Source organism: Erythrolamprus reginae, unplaced genomic scaffold (assembly GCF_031021105.1).
Source record: "Erythrolamprus reginae isolate rEryReg1 unplaced genomic scaffold, rEryReg1.hap1 H_16, whole genome shotgun sequence".
NCBI lineage: Eukaryota > Metazoa > Chordata > Lepidosauria > Squamata > Dipsadidae > Erythrolamprus > Erythrolamprus reginae.
Genome location: NW_027248469.1, coordinates 102916 through 120402, shown reverse-complemented (window position 1 = coordinate 120402; position 17487 = coordinate 102916).

Genomic DNA, 17487 nt, shown 5'->3' with positions numbered 1-17487 from the left:
CAAAGGGATTTTAAGAGAGTAACCTGTTTATGTAGCACAGCAATGGCTTTTAATCCCAGGATGTGGTTTGATTGCATTGCTTTAGATATATACTAGACAGTAACCTGTCAATCAAGGTTTCCAAAGTGTGTGTGTGGGGGTATGGTAGTTAAGAAACAAACAAAAGCCAAAGGTGGGGAACAGATTAGGTGGTCTCCTTCTAGTGAGAAAGCATACTTGCAATCATGTGATTTCCTACTAAGCCACTGCTTCCTTATCAATGGAGTTGCTAATTCCAATTGAGGTAATTAAGCAGAACTATCCGTATATCCATATGCAGAGCCCTCAAATCTTGTATATCCTGAAAAACTACCTGTATATCCATATACAGAGCCTTCAAATCTTGTATATTCTGACAAAAGATGAAAATCATTTTGTATGAAGTATATGTGGAGGAATCGGATCAGTAATCTTCCTTAGAGAATAATTGTTGATATTTCTGAATTTAGCTATACTTTTCAGTGTCAAAAATTCTCCAAATCGATATGAATGGTTTTTATTTTTCCCAGAGGTGATTAAGTGGGTGCCATACTGGCCTTATTATTTATTTACACAAAGACTGGCATTTGCATTTGCCATTCATAGGGAAGGGAAGACTTTTACGATAGTTATCATTGTCTAATTAGTCTATTCAATGCCATTAGCAAAATGTATGCAAGACACTTTTAAATTGGATGGAATTAGAAAATACTCTTGAGGATGGGATAAAATCTGTTGAAGTGCAATAGAGCAGGGGATTTTAAATGGAAAAATATAAAGGAAAAATAAGCTTTGCCTAGATGTTGCGTTCATTAAGTTTAAGCAGGCATCTGATTGTGTCTCTGTGAGAAAAGGATAGAAAAAGCTTTTGAGGAAAGTATGGGAATGGCTTAGAAGTATAACATCAGATTACCACCTGCTTAATCTTATCTATAAGGTATACAAAATACTTACCTGTACTTTAAAGTAAGATGTAATATGGCAGTTCCACTCTTTGATTTGATCTATATTAGAAGATGAATCCATGCTTATTTAACTTCTACATCAATTCCATGAATTGTCATCTAAGTAAATTTCATCCACCCATTTTATTGTTTATATTGCTTATATGCTGTGAAATTTTTCAGTCTCCTTATATTTTAAAATTAGTATTGTAAACAAGTTGTCATTAATCACATGGGGAGGGAGGGAGAGAGGAAGGGAGTGCAGCCTTATGAAAGCTGCATTGTAGTGCATACTCTGTGTCTTTTGTACAGATGTTACACATATGTACAAAAGCATTTGGGAATGCCTTTCTGTGTATGCATATGCACATGCGGACACATGTTATTATATGCAGATGGGCCAGTCACTGTTATTCAAAGGTTTATATCTATATTGTTCTTCTGCAGTGTTTCCTAAATGTTTACTGCATTTCTGAATATATTCATTAGGCCTGTGCAGGAATCTGGATTCATAGGGTAAAATGTAAATCAGAGCAGCTGTTCAGTCCAATTAGAATCAAAAATATATTTTCCTGAGATCATGTGTCAGCAGCTTAGGGCAGATATGCAAGCATGGGAAAAGATGTAGCTATCTTAACAAGTCCCTGAGAAGGGCTGGATATACAAATCTGGATCTCTGCACTAGTCAATACTGTATATTCAAGACTGAGAAATGATTTGAGATGGACTCTTTTTTAAAAAGTAATATACACAATCTTAATGAAGATAGGCAGTTTTCAACCAAGTATTTAATGCACTGTTAACAGTCTGTATCCACATGATGTAGTGAAATGCAATGTTTGACAACATCATTTGATAGCATAATTGCATCCCTTCCTTTCTGAAATTATACAACTATTCCACATAGCAGACAGACTTCTGGAAAATGTAATGCATAAATAGCAGCTGGGTTCCTGTGCTAAATAATAAGTCAGTTGAGTTTTCTGCCTGGTTCTGTTATAAACCATTTGTTTAACTTAAGAAATCATATGGGCTATTTTAATCAAGAAAATTTAAATCCTAGTTTCCTTTCATTCCAGAAGTTTTTGCAAGGTATTGTTGGATCATCTTAACCACCATCTGGGTAAGGATCTTAATATTCCTTATCTACTGACTTAAGATGGCAAAGATAAAATTGAGGTAACATGAAAAATACACATTTTCCACATTCTCTAAAATAAAGAGAAAAATACCGAGACAATGATTTCCATTCAAGTAGTTTATTAATTGTCCCATAACCAAGGGAAATATAATTATTTATTCAGAAATGTTCTACTATATTAATTTAATTTTTCTCATAGTAATTCATATTCAGTTAAAGCAGTGCTTTTCAGATAGTGGGGCGGGCCCTCCTGGGGATGCGTGAAGCAATGCAGGGTGTGTATGTGTGTGTGACCCTGGGGAACATGCCTTTTTTCCCCCCTCAGGGAGTAGGACATGCTTCCTACCTAACACTTGTACCTCCATCGCAAGTTCAATCAAACTTCTAGAAATTGCAAGATGTTTTCTTTTAGAATGGGCTGCCTTCGACACAATGGCAAGGAACGTGATGGAGGTACTGGTACAAGTGTCAAGTAGGATGTGCATCTTGCCGGGGGCCCCCACAATTTTTGGGGGGGGCAGGTCAGGCAAGGTGGACTGCAAGTTGGAGAGTGCAAAATGTTTACTTCTTCCTGGGGGAGGGCGTAACAGAAAATTTTGAAAACTTTGCCAATTGTGATTGCCAATGAGGAATAATATTCCATTATTTTTGAAGAGTGCTCTTGCCTATATAGCACTAAACATATTTGTTTTTTAACGTACCACACGGATAATCTTTATGCAATGCTCCAATAACCTGTAGTGTAGTACAGTAGGACTCCTGAACAACATTTGCAAAGATTCATCTCAGCTAATGAAAAGAAAGAGACAACATATAGTTACTGGAAGCCAGTCAAATACAATTTATTTCTCATTAGCCTGATGAAGGTTACCTTGGTACTATATGAGGATTTTCTTTAGGTTTTTCTTAAAAGAAAGTTGGATTTTATTCTAGTTCAGTTTGCTAAGGGGTTCTTGTTTATTGGATGCTAGTTATCATCAGCATCAAATGCATCATCAAGAGATACATTTAATTTATTTTAATCTACATTTATTTAATCCAGATCAAAAGAACTTTGCATAAAAATCTCAAAACAGGTTCTGTCTAGAAACTCTACAGTTGGATGTTCCAAGCACAAATACTCTGTCATGTAGAAATGAATTTTGAAGATGAGGGAATACAGTATTTCGAAACATTTCATGGCATGGATAAGACTCATGTATTACACAATAGTTACTGTATTTTATAATATGGGATGTGGCCATCAAAATCAATCATCAAGGAAGTTCAAAAATGCTAATATAGGATGATAGACCAGTGCAGCCTTAAAAAAAATAGCAGATGCCAGGTGCTTTGGAGATCCCAAACATCTGGCCTGCCTCTGATGAAAACAGAATGCTGAAATAAATGGGCTTTTGATGTGAAGGCATTTCTTGTGTTCACATGAAGATTCCTCTTAGAGAATACCCTGCAGCTGCAACCATTAATGAATATACTTGTGCATGATCATAATAACGTTTCTGATCTAACATCTGGACCTCAATCCTGAGATGCCACAGATGAATAGATCAGATTACTTTTGACCTGATATGGGCTTGGTAACACAGCACCATCATGCTGAGCATTAGTAATTGGAAAGAAAATATGATTTGTCTGATTTGCAGCCAAATCCATTCAAATTGTTTCTTCTTGATGAGCCCTTTTCTCAATAGTCTTTATTTCCATTTGTATTGATAATTTTGGAATCTTGAGGCATATTCTCAGCCCTTTTATAAAATGCAGAGACCTATCGAAGCCAAAGGGCTGGGTCTGTGTAGATCCTTGCAATCATGGCTCTTGTGAAACCTTCCCTGATCCCTTTAATGGAAATGGAAATCAAGACCAGAATATTCATGGAGATTGATGTCAATGAAGGCAGCAGTTTATTTAACTACATTCAACCCACAAATTCTATCTATAACACTTTTATTTGCACGTACAGCTTGTTATTAAAGCAATAATGATTGTTTCCATATGCCCATGAACAACTAATCTGAACATTGCTGGGGTTTTTTTCCTAACTACAATGATGTTACGGAAAATGTCTTTAAATGTCTTCTTTGTTCTTTTCTTCTTTGCTTATAATTTTGAATATTTATGCTTAAAGAAGATTTAACTTGTAAATGAGTCTTGACTATTTTACTGAGATTAACAACCAAGCAATAATGTGACAACGTGAGTTTGACACCCCTGTTCTAAGGTCTAAACTTTTTATAGTGTAGTGACCAACACTGGGTGTAAAACTCTAGGTGTGGCCTTACTAAGGCTTTATAGAGTGATACCAGTGCCACACATGATCTTGATTCAGTCTCTCTCTGGAAGCTCAAGGAACTCCTTTTCCAGTTTCCGGTGCTCCTGTGGATGCACATGGGGGAGCTGCTCCTCTGCTTTCCAGCATTCCTTGCCTGCACACCAGGCAGCTGCTCTTCTGGTTTCTGATGCTCCTGCTTGTGCATGCTGGAGAGCAAGTGGTTTGGGGTTGCCTTCTGTTTCAGTCTGGCCTCGCAGGCTCCATTAATTCCAGAGCTTGTGCGGTCAGACAGGAAACTCTGCCACAAACAAAATTACCCTCTCCGTGTGCTCCCCTTTTCCCCATTTGCAGCTTTCCCCAAGACTTAGTTAGTTGGGCACTGGTTGTTTGCAGAAGGCAAAGTGGGGTTTGTCTGTCGCTCTGACTAGCGGGTGGAAAAGACTTCCTGGTGGCACTTGGCTGTTTTAATAAATCATTAGGAAGAGACTACACAGCTATCTATCCACCCCGTCACCACCTTTTCATGCCCTACCAATTTCCTTTTCAACTGGAGCATAATGCAATCCTGCCGCTTGGCAGACAATGCAACCCAGCCTTACTGAAATTCGTCCTCTTCTTCTTGAGGACACCATTGGGTTTGCAGCTCTCCTCCCCAAGATTTTCCCCAAGGAAAAGCAACTGATGCACATCCCCCAAGCATCCCGCCTGCCTTGAAATGGAACCGGGATTTTGCACTGTGCTACGCTGAGAGGCTGGCTTGATAGTGAATAAATAATAAAAGCCATTGAGTCTCAAGAGATTGGCAGGCCAGATTCAGGACGCTGAATGTGCTTCTATCGCCCAGGCAGAGAAGAACATGAGAAATGGGCTTTCTCACAGCACCTCTTCTCTCTCTTCTCCTGAGCGACAGCAGTGCATCCAGCTCATCAAATCTGCCCTGCTAATGTTGAGCTTCCCGCTCCTGCTATACCCATTGAGGTGGGGGAGAAGAGATGGCAAGGGGAGCCCTGCATTGCTTCTCCACTGCCTCACCTCTCCCTATTTGCCACTCCCCCTCACTGGTTGGAATTGGCAGGCCAGATTCGGGGAGCTGAACAAGCTGCTGCCACTGCCTGAGAAAAGAAAAATGTGAGAAATGGGCTCTTGTAGCGCCTCCTCTCTCATTTCTTTTCCCAAGTGGCAGCAGAGGGTCCGGCTTCCCGGATCTCGCCTGTCGATCTTGGGCTTCCAGCTCCTGCCATGCCCAGCAAGAGGAGGGGGGAGACGGCAAGGGCAGCTCTGTCTCTCTCTATGCATCTCGCTTCTCTGCCACCCCACCCCTCCCCACCTGCCATTCCCTTTACTGGCCGAGATCGGCAAGCCAGATTCTGGGAAATGAATGTGCTGCTGCCACCCGGGAGGACAAAAACATGAGAAATTGGCTCTCTCAGCACCTCCTCTTTCTCTTCTTCTCCTGAGTGGCAGCGGTGCATCTGGCTCACCGAAACTGGCCTGCTGATCTCTGGTATATCTGATCCAATCTTTGCCAGCAATGCTATGGGCAAGAACTGGTCATGTTGATCCCACTTCATGACTGCGCAGACAGCCCTCACTGTCCAGTTGTTAGTTGGGAACCTTGGGCTGCTTCTCTCTTTGATTAGTTTCCACCCATTTCTTCTTGTCCTTCCGTCAGGTGTTTTGCAGAATAATTTGACTCCGTGACTCCAGAGATTATGATCTAAGCATAATCTCTGATTTGGACTGAATCTGTTTGCAACACCCTTTTTACTTGCCTATTACTTTTTCAACATGCAGGGGATTTTTTTTTCATTTGCCCAGTGTAATGTTTTGCTATTTTGGGGGATCACGGGATCATAGAATTTTTCCGGTGCAAGAGCCCAATGTATGTATGGAAAACAGAACCGGGCTGACTTGTGTTTTTGCACAGCTGTTCTTATTTGGATGGTTTGGTGAGCTGGCTTGATCATTCAAATACTAACTCATCATGTTAACACCCAATGAATAAAATACTCTCCTTGTCTTCACTGAGAGGTCACCTGAGATTTCCAGAATGGTTTCCAAATTTTCTTTAGTAATTACTATTTTATGCTTAATAGCGTAGTAACTTTGACAACCATATTTTTGTATTTTCAATGTACTCTTTTAATATATTATGTTTGGTTCAAGTATAAATATTGACTCACTTTTGGGGGGTTTTACTTTTTGATCATAAATCAAATAAAATAAACAGAGTTTTGGGTTGCTGCCACTTTTTTTCTTTCTTTCCCCCCCCTGTTAAATATGTTCATCGGCCCATAGGTACAGCAAAGCATTTAGGGGATTAAATATGATTAATAAATGTAATTAATGAATTAAATGCAAAGATTAAAGAACAATTAAACTTAATTAAATAAAGACGCAAAGAACACAATGGCTGCTATAGGTATCACATTAGGAACTTCGGAGTTTAGGATTACAGTCTTGGTTTGGCTTCTTTTTTAAAAATTAACATATTTAACTAAAATTATTACTTATGTACAGTTTTTTAGGAGTAATTCATTCAGTCAACTATTTCTTCTCATCTACAGCACATCCTCTTCTTGACTAGCTGTCACATTATGATCTTCTCTGCGCTGCCTACAAACACAGACATGGTCTCTTGGCTACCCACATTTGTAGCCATCTGTTAAAATGGCAGTGCACCCAATTCAAATGAGTTTGCTTCATTTCGTAAAGACAAGGGATGCTAAGAAAGTTTGGACAGACAGGTGACAGACAGCTTTGACATTTTTCTACATGATGGTTTTTCACCTTGAGGCCCCTTTTTTCCTGTCCTGATTTGACAAGATTACATCTGTTGGCAATCAAGGTCCATAATTTCCCTCAACTAAGTGTCACAGTACAGAAGAAGATTATAAATATTCTACTCTGACAAGAGAAAGACTATTTCATCACCCCAAAGCTGCCAAATAGCATATTGAAATACATATAGCTTCCAGATACACGGTTCTAATGATCTCACAGAACCATAAAGGATTCAGTCTGATGCTAAGAAAACATCAGAAGTCCAGTTACATCACTCGCTGCATATTGTGAACCACTCTCTAATAGTTCATCTCTAGCTAATGGCACCCAATGGGAATGCAAAATTACATTAGCATTTTATCAGAAATGTAGAACCAAGCTGGAGAGGAGGTGGGGTGGGGGAGAAGAATGCAGCTTAGCTTAAGTCCATATGCACTACTCTGCTGAAAAATTGATTGCCATTCCTGAGTATTACTTATACTCCTATATGCTTTAACTAGTCATGTGCCATCAAGTCGGTGTTGATTATCTGCAGTCACAGCTGGACCTTCTCTGAGAAGTTTTGCCCTACCCTTCATATCTTCTTGGCTGATCCATTGCTCTTCTAATTGAGTCTGTCCACTCCGCTGTTGCTTATTTCTACTGTTCACAGCATTACGGACTTCTCAAGGGAGATGTGTCTTCACATAATGTGTCCAGAATACAATAATTTGAGTCTGGTCATTTGTTCTTGAATAAATTGGAATCATTTGTTCTATGAAACATTAGCTCGTTTTTTCTTGGCTAACTACAGTATTCTTCAAGATAATGTGATTATACTCCACAATAATAAGACGCATTCTTGACATCCCTGCTGCTTCTGTTTCTTGTTTTCTTGACCTTGCCTACCTTAAAGGGCTGACATTTATCTTGAAAGCTTGTCATTTCTTTCTACATGTCTATACCAAGCAAAATCAAGGCAGGGTTGTCTTAGGTTTCTTTCTTTAACTTTTTTCTTCCTTTCCCAACTAAGTACCATATTTTTTCAGAGTATAAGATGCACTTTTCCTCCTTAAAAGAGGCTGAAAATTTGAGTGCATCTTATACTCTGAATGTAGCTTTTTCAAAGCATTGTTTCAACCGTAATGAGGTGCTAAAAGTGAATTGATCTTCTGTGCATTGTCTGCTTTTTTCATTGCTTCTCTCTATCAGCTGTGCTATAGAAGCTGTTTTTTATCCCACTCAAAACCAGCTAACTAATGTGCTGAAGCAATCAGACTAAGGACGCTAGCCGAATGACTACCTGGTAGACAGAATTTTCCCTCCTATTTTCCTCCCAAAAAACTAAGGTGCGCCTTATACTCTGAACAAATGTGGCAATCTGTTTTTCTCCCTTTAATTCTCTGAAAGGAACCAGCGTTGTATCATTAGTAACTTTATCTTGATTATCCAAGTGATTGTTTTGATAAAATTATTAATGTCTTTTTCTTTTCAGTGTGAAATAAGCCTCTACTATTGTCCCTAAAATAATCAGCCTCTCTTCAATATCTTCCTATATTGCTGCTCTTTAGTGTAAATACCTGCTTGTTTCAAGCAGGCTACGTGGGTACCTTGGGATATCTTGCTAGGATTCTGTATTCCTGGGCATATACCCCAAGAATTCTTAGCCCATCTGTCCAAAGAACATTTTTCTGCCATGTGAGGCAATAGGGTGGGATCATACTTTTTCTAGTGCCATTAGGTTTTAGAGCTTATGTTCTTCTGAGGGTCATTATGTATGAATAATTGAAAATCCCTTGATACCACAAACATTAAAATTTATTTTGACTGAAATATTAAAGTGATTTCAGACAAGTATATTTGGGGCCCTAGGTAGAACAACTACACAACTTTGTTAGAAGCATTGTACTGAGGCTGGATGACTGCCCCTATTCACGAAGACATTCCACTTACAACAAACAGGCGGTTGTCTTACAAACAAATATACATGTTATACACTATGACATTCTTCCTTCATATTCCATTTACATTACAAATCTACATCATAATCTCACAGGCAAAATGCTTCCATCATTGAAGTAATTCATCAAAATGGAAAAGGTCAATTCTTTACTTCCTCTCCCATTATACCAGTGAAATTTTAAACTGACTTCTATTATTATCAACGGACACTGTTTTAAAGCCAAGAAACAAACCCCCCAAAAGCCTTTTCTTCTTCCCTTAAGATGCTGCTGAACTTGGAATCTTGAAAAGAAAATTAAGATCCCTAATAGAGAAAGATTTACAGTTGGGACCTCAAGAAAATAATTAAGGCTTAAGGAAGAGGCTTCTGCATAATACAAGAAATTTCCACAGCCACTGACTTTAGGAAGTAGGTGAATTTCCTGGCTACACTACACTGTATATAATCCAAAGACATTCTGAAGCATATTTCAAGTGAAAGTCGTAGATAGATCCTGGTTTTAAGTTGTATACATAGAGTAAATCTTTGCAGTAAAGCTGTGCAGTTTCTAAAAAGGAAGTTTTGAATTAAAGTTATATTCTATAACAGAAAAACTAGAGCATTCTTATATGTTGGACTTTTCTTTAGCAACAACATCTTTTGTACCAAACTGAGTCCTGAAGCCAAGCGCAGAAGTTCGCCTTTGGCGCTTGGCTTCAGGACTCAGTTTGGAAGCCGCGCGAGTGTTTTAAAAGGTCTCCGCCAACAATGGGAGCTTCCTAGCACCCCCCAAACCCGGGTTGGGGGCTCGGGGGGGTGCTAGGAAGCTCCCCATGATGGCGGAGACCTGTTAAAACACTCGCGCGGCTTCCAAACTGAGTCCTGAAGCCAAGCGCAGAAGTTCGCCTTTGGCGCTTGGCTTTAGGGCTCAGTTTGTAAGCCGCGCGGGTGTTTTAAAACCCCAATCTTCGGCTCCTCGCTGCTGCGGCGGAAGTAAAAACACCATCTGCGCATGCGCAGATGGTGTTTTTACTTCCGCAGCGCTACTTCGCGAAAACCCGATCATTGCGAGGGGTCCTGGAACGGAACCCTCGCAATGATCGGGGGATCACTGTAATGCGTTTAAGTGATGCCTTAGTTTATTTGGCTTCATGCTGTCCTCTGCCAACATTTTTAGACACAAAGAACATACCGGTCTTTCCTCATCTCCCACCATAGACACAGCGAAGCCAAGTGCTACATACACTTCATTGCTGTGTCCGCATAGTAACAGCCGGCTGTCAGAATCTCGCTCGCGTATCCCTCTCCAGGGTGCTGATTGGGCGCGCAAGCTTAGTAACTCGTAAGCGGGAACTTTCCTCTGTATTCATTGGTAGCTGCCTCAGAAGGCGTGCTGTATATAAACCTGTGTGTTCATGTTTATGTTCTTAAGCCTGTACCTGCCTCTGTTGGCACGTCCTGTCATTAAACTGTCATGTTTGATTAAAGGCCTCAGTTATTATATTCATCATATTTCCTCATTTTAGCTTTCCGGAGACTTAGGTTTGGCTCATTATCTCAATCTCTCTCCTCCTTTCTTTTCATCCCTGTTAAATAGTATTCCATTATGTCTCTTAAGGGTTTGTTATATGCACTTCATATCTCCTAAGCTGTGCTGTGCGCTATTGTTCGGTGCAAAAAAAACTCCCTACTCCCTGCAGCAAAAAAAAAAGCATGCTCCCTGGGGTCACGTGCCTCCCCTGGCATTGCTCCATGCCCCCCCCAGGGGGCCCCACCCCACTATTTGAGAAACACTGAACTAATCAGCGTTTCCAGTGAAAAACATGTGTATATGATTCAGGGTATGCGGGAAGGAAGAATTCTAATTGGAACTACCCATGTTTCCCCAAAACTAAGACCCTGTATTATATTTTTTTGAACTCTGAAATAAGCACTTGGCCATGTTGCCATGCCAATTGAGCTTATTATCAGGGGATGTCTTATTTTGGGGAAAACAGGGTATCAGAAGGCCCTGAGAAATTGATATGGTTTTTGAAAGCTCCTAGAAGAACGTTCAGAGATGAAGATGTCTATACATGCTGTAAGCTCTGCTGACTTCTGCCTGATAAGATTCAGCCATGATGACGAACCTGTGGCATGCGTGCCACAGGTGGCACACAGAGTCATATCTGCTGGCATGTAAGCTGTTGCCCTGGGTCAGCTCCCATGCGTATGTGCGCACCAGCCAGCTGATTTTTTGCTATCACGGAGGCTCTGGGAGGGCATTTTCACCCTCCCAAGACATCAGGGAACCCTCTAGAGCCTGGGAAGGGCCAAAAATGGGCCTATTGGCCCACCAGAAGTCGGGAAATGGGCCATTTCTGGCCTTTGGGGAGCAGAGGAGGCTGGTTTTGTCTTTTCCAGATTCCAGGGAATTATGGGTGTGGGCTTGCACATGAGAGCTATCGCATGTGCACGTGCGCTTTTGGCACCCGAGGAAAAAAAGGTTCGTCATCACTTAGATAGAGCTTAAATGTCCAAGGATGCAAATTAAATAGGACACATGCATTTGTCCTTACCAAAAGTATGTTTAAAAAAGATGTATTTTTCACTTATAACCGTATTAAAGCTCCTCTTTCCTAAAATGCATTCCTATAATGTATTTATAATGAATGTCAATATATTTTATAGTAGACAATTACAGACAGTCATCATCTTTGAAGAGTTAAAAGCATCATTTATTGTTAATGATTGTGATATTTCCCTGTGAAAAGCCACTTGTTACACTGGCTGCAGTTCAGTTTTTCTAAATAACAGTACCAAAAACATTGAGCTGAACATGCGTAACTTCAGACTTACCAGAATGGTTACATAAATGCTTGTTAGGTCACTGTTAGTGATCCCACTCCTCAGAGTTCGATGTGGGATCAGGTTGTGAATTCCCCATGGATTTTACAGGACTTTCTTTGTCCAGTCCCATCAAAAAAATACCATTGTAGCATAGAAAGCAGTGTTAATCAAACTTGGTTAGTATTCCCCTTTTTTTTAAATCAAACTTTCATATAAAAATATTTGCCAAAATGCACATGCCAAAAAGAATGCATGTTTCTGAAAGTTGGACTTAAGAAATATATATGGGAAGTACTTAATTTTTCTAAAGCCAGAAATCATTACTTTAAAAGGTGATTCACACTACAGCAATTTATCTTTTAAAATCCACATTGAAGAAAGTTATATAATAATGAATACTTAGAAAGTTTGTATTTTTAAATACATATATATATTTGGTAGATTTATGTGTAAAATATATGTACAGTCAGAGAAAAGCTCAAGTATGTCAGAGAAATGTGAACAACAGATGCACATTTTCATATATAAATATTTTAATTACAAACCTTTTAAAAAGGAGTAAAACAAAAAGGCCATAAAACTGCCTAATTTACTTGGATAGCAAAATGTACAAAATTTATACATGTTTGCTCATAATAATATAAGAACAAAAATTCTTTCTGTGACAGCATTAAAAACCACAGGTAGTTCCTCTTTCTCTCCCAAAATTCCAGGAAAGGATAGTGCCATTATGCGAAAGTGATTTTATATATATGAATAATAACATAGTAAATGCAGGGGGAAGGTGCACTATTTTGGAATAAAATACTATGTTTCCTTAATATTGATAGCAAATAAGGATTTTTTGGTTTTGAAATACAGGTATAAATATCCAAAACCAATATATGAAAAATGAGGATGGTTAAATAAATATATAAACCCATTCCACCCACCCGCCGTATTAAATACAAATATGGAATTTATGAGATCTTGATAACTGTTTAGTCTGGCACTACCTGTGTAATATTTTGTGTTATTTTATTTGTTTTCGCAATGGCACCTTTCCTAGCATGTTAGAGTTGAACCAGTTTCCTCTATTGATTCTAAAAGAATTGTCTATAAGGTCACTTTATACAAAACAAAACAAAAAAGCTGTTGGATTTGAGAAAAATTCACTCTGCTCTCACTGTCCATGTAGAATGTCTATATCAAGAGAGCACAAGCGGTAAATCTGATAGATATTTGCTAATCCTTTGACATTTCATAGATTTAGCAAAGCAATAATGTGGTTGCTAGATTTGAAGTATATATTGAGAACTATCTCAGTGCTGCCATTCAGTTTGATCTGATAGGAAGAAGAGTAAATGCATTGCCTTTGGGAAGGGAGGAGAAGCCTGACAAGTGAGGATTAATCCGGTGTGCAATATCATTGATCATCTGTATAGAGTAAAAGGAGATAGGAGGAAGAGTGGCTTTAGTTTTTCTTTGTCGCCTCCTTGAACAAACGATTGCAGACATAAGTTGCATGCATTGTGCTAATTTGAGAGTTTATTCTGCTTAGAGAGAGAGAGAGAGAGAGAGAGAGAGAGAGAGAGAGAGAGAGAGAGAGAGATCCTTGCACTGAGTTAAGAATATAGTTATCCTGAATATGTCTACTCAAATGAGAAAATTTACATTGGGAAGACTTTTCCGGTCTTATGTAAATTCCTTCAAGAAATTTAGAATATAAGACAGAAACATCAATAGAAGGATCAAAGAAAACTTACTGAGAAAACAGCAACATGTCAATATAGTTTTGTAGTGCGTTTTGTTACATCACACACATGCACAAAAGGACACTCCTTTTGGTACAATGCTGCTTTTATTATTCTGATAAAAAATCTAGATCTTGAAAATGTCTTTGGATAAAGCTCTCTTGATTCTTCTATCATTCAGTTACTTCTCATTATTTTGCCAGAATTGTCTAATGGCTTCTTTGAGTTCTTGTGAACTCTTGCTTCTGTTATAAGTAATAATATAGCCACCTTGTCTTTATCAGCCTCTTTTTATTGCCTTTGGTTTTTCACAAACCAGGATATTGTCCCATTATTTTTGCTTTCACATTAATTGTCTAATTTATATAACTTGTGTCTTTATTATTATTATTGCTTCCAGTAAACAATCTAGTTTTACTGCATCTAATATTGCATTATTTATTCTTCGTGCAGTTTAATATATTCTCAACAATTTTCTCTATTAAGAAGCAACTTATGGTCTAGTTTTCACAGCCATATGTTACAACTGAAAAATTCGAGCCTGTGACAATCTTGGCCAGGAGGGCCATTGGGCAACTGCAGGTGGTATATCCGTTATGTCATTTCCTGGACCATTATTATTATTATTATTATTATTATTATTATTATTATTATTATTACTATCATCATCATCATTGTTATTATTATTATCATCATCATTGTTATTATTATTATTATTATTATTATTATTATTATTATTATTATTATTATTTAGATTTGCATGCCGCCCTTCTCCAAAGACTTGGGCGGCCATGTTTACATTAACCTCTTTTCTTGACAAACTGTAATGATGTGCTCTAGTTGCGGTTGCCCTTGAGAAGTATCCACAAGTTTCAGTATCTGCAAGCTTCTGTTCTGAATGCCATGCCCCTCATGACTTTGTGCAAGTCTAAATTTACACATGTGTCACCTCTCTTGTGGAAGTTGCATGAGTCGCCAGTTTACTTCCAGGTCCAATTCTAGGTGTTGGGATTATTCTTTTTAAAGCCCTACATAACTTGGAGCCAGGTAATTTGAAGGACCATATTTTCTCAATTACCCTATTTTGGGCAGTATAAGACGCACCTTTTCCTCTCCAAAAGAGGCTGAAAATTTGGGTGCATCTTATACTCTGAATGTAGCTTTTACTAAGCTGTTTTTAAGCCCTAACAAGGTGCTGACGCGATCCTCCATGCTTTGCTAGCAAGTGATCTTCTGCCTTTTCCTCAGCCCTAATGAGGTGCTAACAATGAAGCAATCTTCCATGCTTTGCTAGCTAAGAAATCTTCCTTTTGCCTGCTTTTTTCATTGCTGCTCCCTCCAACAATCAGGTGAGGCTTTTTTCAGCCCTAATGAGGTCCTCACAGTGAAGCAATCTTTTGTGCTCCGCTAGCAAGTGATCTTCTCCTTTTTCAGCCCTTACGAGGTGTTAATAAGTGACTCAATCTTCTTTGCTTTGCTAGCAAAGCGATGGTCCTTAGCCTGATTTTCTTATTGTTCCTCTCTGAAGAGAGAGAGAAAACTGTTTTTTATCTCCAACCAGGGAATAAAAAGCAAGCATGTGGGCTCAAAACCAGCAAACTAATGTGCTGAAACTGACTAAATTGAAGACTAGCCAGATGAAAACTGCTAGGCAGATTATTTTTTCCCCTCCTTTCCTCCCCCAAAACTAAGGTGCATCTTATACTCCAAAAAATACGGTATATCTACCCAATCCACCAAATTAGGCAGGCAATATATCTTATGGGTCCCTTTAATTAAGTAGATCCACCTAGTGAGACCAAGATGAAGGGTTTTTTCCATGGCGGCTCTGTCTCGGTGGAACATCTTCCTTTAGAAATCAGACTGAGTCCTACCTTGATACTTTTCTGAAAGGCCCCGAAGACATGGTTTTGCCAGTAGCCCTGGATATCCTAGATTGATATGGAGTCCAAGTGGTTTGTTTGAATGTTGTCATCATGGGGTGGGGGTATTTGGGTTTTTATTTTGGTTTTATTTCTTAAGCTGCCCAGAGTCACTGTGAGTTGAGTGGCTATATAAATTTCTGTAATGAATAATAAATTATGTTTCTGCATTTTAATACTTGTAGAGATTTCTCATAGTCAGTTGCAAAAACCCACTTCTGTGAACTTTTGAGTCTATGGACAAAGTTCTCTTGTTTTTCTTCAAGAGATTCCATCAGAATTCTTTATTTCCAACCATTAAAATGGTATCATTATATCTGGGACATTTTATGTCTCTCTTAGCAATTTTAATCCCTATTTTCAGCTATTTCACTACTCCCTATTTTGTTCTCAATGTTATTTCTTAGCACTACATAAATGCTAGACAAATAATTCAGGTACATCTGTAACTTGTACATCCAGCAGTTTTCAGTTCCTCTATTATTGAAGTCCACATTGCAAAATCTTGGATATTTTCATACTAACATGTAAGGTAAGTGTAACTGTTCAATTGTATAAGCATTCTTTTTTTGGCATTTGAATACAAAGTAATCTTTTCCAGTTCCTTGAACATCTACTTAAAAATGCAAGTTGCACTTTAATCTGCATCTTTTTGCAAACTTTTGGTAGTTATTTCAACAAATCTTGCATGCTTGATTATATCATTTTTTCCTAGAGTACTTTAATGTCATTTTCCAGAATGTCTGCTTCTAACTCAGTACTTAAATTGATTTTGTGATTTGTCTTTTTTGTCTTCCATTGTGCACTTTTTTCCATTTGTTTACCGTACTTTGATTCCTAAATACCTTGTCTTTCATAATTATCTTCAATTAGTTTTCGTTGTTATGAAATTATTTCTTACTGCTTTTTTGTGGAAATCAGCATTTACATATTTTCTTCTCTATCTTTTGGCTTTTCCTCTTCTTTTCTGCTTCTGCTAAGTTTTCAATGGACAGCCATTTTACTTTTCTTTTTTGCATTTCAGGATAATTTTGTTTTCCTCCATCTTTAAAGATATCATGTATTTCAATCTGAACCTCTTCAGAAAATTTCATTCAGTAGGTCTACTGTATTAGAAATACAGTATATTCTTTGTTTTCACCATATAATCATTGGAACGTTGCACAGTTGTGCCTTCTTGATTTGATGATACAGTGTTCCCTCGCTTTTCACGGGGGATGCGTTCCGAGACCGCCTGGAAAGTCGAATTTCCGTGAAATAGAGATGCGGAAGTAAATACACTATTTTTGGCTATGAACAGTATCACAAGGCTTCTCTTAACAATTTCAACCCTTAAATTGCAATTTTCCATTCCCTTAGCAACCATTCAGATTATTACTCACCATGTTTATTTATTAAAGTTTATTTCAAAAAATATTTATTAAAGGCAGGCGAAAGTTTGGCGATGACATATGACGTCATCGGGTGGGAAAAACCATGGTATAGGGAAAAAACCCGTGAAGTATTTTTTAATTAATATTTTTGAAAAACCGTGGTATAGACTTTTTGCGAAGTTCGAACCCGCGAAAATCGAGGGAACACTGTACTATGTTTTATTAAGGTTAAGTTGTAATTTTTCATGGATTTTATTATCTGAGCTGCAGTCAGCACCAGCACTTGTTTTTGCTTACACAATACAGCTTCTCTATTGTTGCTTAGACAACAGATACTCAGTTTGATTTTGGTTGTCCATCAGGTGATAAAAATATTTGCTATAAACATTTCATTTTCCCAGTACACTTTTTCTCACATACAGTTTTTGTAACTGAGAAACAGAATATTTTTCCAAGCCAAATCAGGACAGCTCTTGTTAGCATCCAAGAGAAAGAGTGTGTGTGAGAATCTATACACAGAAGTCTGGAGGGCGAGGGTTACTTGTCACTAAGT